Below are 1,579 nucleotides of genomic sequence, written 5' to 3'. Positions count from 1 at the left end.
AAATGTACTCATGATTACAAAATAATAATAATAATAAAATAATAAATAAGGATAATAATATATATATATTTTTAGAGTAAATTTGCATCTAATTTCTTGATGTTATTACTTTCTTAATTTTGTAATCACAAATTATATATATGCGTAATATTACATACGCCGCCATCCTTTCGAATACCTCCTGGGTTCAGTTAGAAGGGATTTCTACTCCCACTCCAAAAAAAGCACCGGCAAATAGGGACCATGTGAGAAGGGCAAATCCTCTGCTCTCACACTTCGGCTCGGTAGCCACTCGCATTGCAGATAAGTACTGAGCGGGGAAGATGAAGGAAGTCTTTGTGTACATTTTTTGTTGAACTACATTAACGGTTACTAAAAATGGATTACTTAACAGTGAGTAGCCAAGTATTATTCTTATTAGAACCCTAAGTATGTATAACAATTACGCGAAACTACACCGGTGACTTAGGAAATAGGAACTCAACTCACCTTCTCTGCTAGAAGACAGCTAGCAATTCCGCATCCATAGTGCCTCACAAAAGTCCTTTCAGACACACCATAAAGATGTGGTGCAAAAGTAAAAAAGAAGAATAATCCAACTCCTCCTGAACGAAGCTTCCTTGAAATTTCTGGTGGAACAGTTTCTTGACCCTATGGCAAAAGCAACACCCCTAAAATTATTATTATTATTATTATTATTATTATTATTATTTTTTGAACTTGTGTTGGATGGTTGGACGAATTTCAAATTGTTAGAAATTGAACTTATATGGAACAATGGTCCCTATTTAATGGGTTAATTTTTGGAGTTGGATATCCTAATCTAACAAGGCAAATACCAAAGAATCGCGTGAGACTGATATTTTATCCAATGGTTAGGTAGTTGAACGAGTCCCACCTGAAAAAGAAAATTCGAGATTTATATGGAGCAAGAGTGACCTAATCAATTAACTTTTTGAATTGAATACCCAACCAACGTAAACGAGGTTATAGTCTCAAATGGTAATACCCAACCAACATAGAAGAGGATAAAGTCTCAAATGGTATAAATAGAAAGGGAGGAAAAGGAAAGAAGCATAGGTGGCATCTACGGAACGAAGCTTCTCTTTCACTCCTAATCATTGTTTTGATGATCTCTTTTTCCATTAATTTTAAAAATAAATAAAATTCACCCTATCGCTCATATTCACATCTATGAGGAAGAACAAAAAAATATGAATGTGCACGTAGCTTTGGATCTGAGACTAATCAGATCTCAAAGTGCCGGAGCTGCTAAACATATATCTATAGTCCATTCAGCATTCAAAAACAACAGCAACAACTCTTACAGATTCTTTTTTCAAATTCTCATATAATTTCCAATAGCTGAAATTCAAAAACAACAGCAATCAATTATAAAGTTTCGGTTGAATAATGTGACCGTGCAATTAATGCTCACATTTATTTTATGACTCAAATTCATCCCACCATTTGAAGCTTAAATCGGAAGCTTACTTTTGGCCCACATATTGGAAAAATGCACCAGCAATTCTGACAACTCTTTTTGACTTGCATTTCTTGCAATCAAATCTACTTGACT

This window comes from Cornus florida, unplaced genomic scaffold, assembly GCF_030987335.1.
Source record: "Cornus florida cultivar Cherokee Brave unplaced genomic scaffold, ASM3098733v1 CherokeeBrave_3.0.0_Hap2_Chr03, whole genome shotgun sequence".
In the NCBI taxonomy this organism is placed as follows: Eukaryota; Viridiplantae; Streptophyta; class Magnoliopsida; order Cornales; family Cornaceae; genus Cornus; species Cornus florida.
This window is presented reverse-complemented; position numbering follows the sequence as displayed.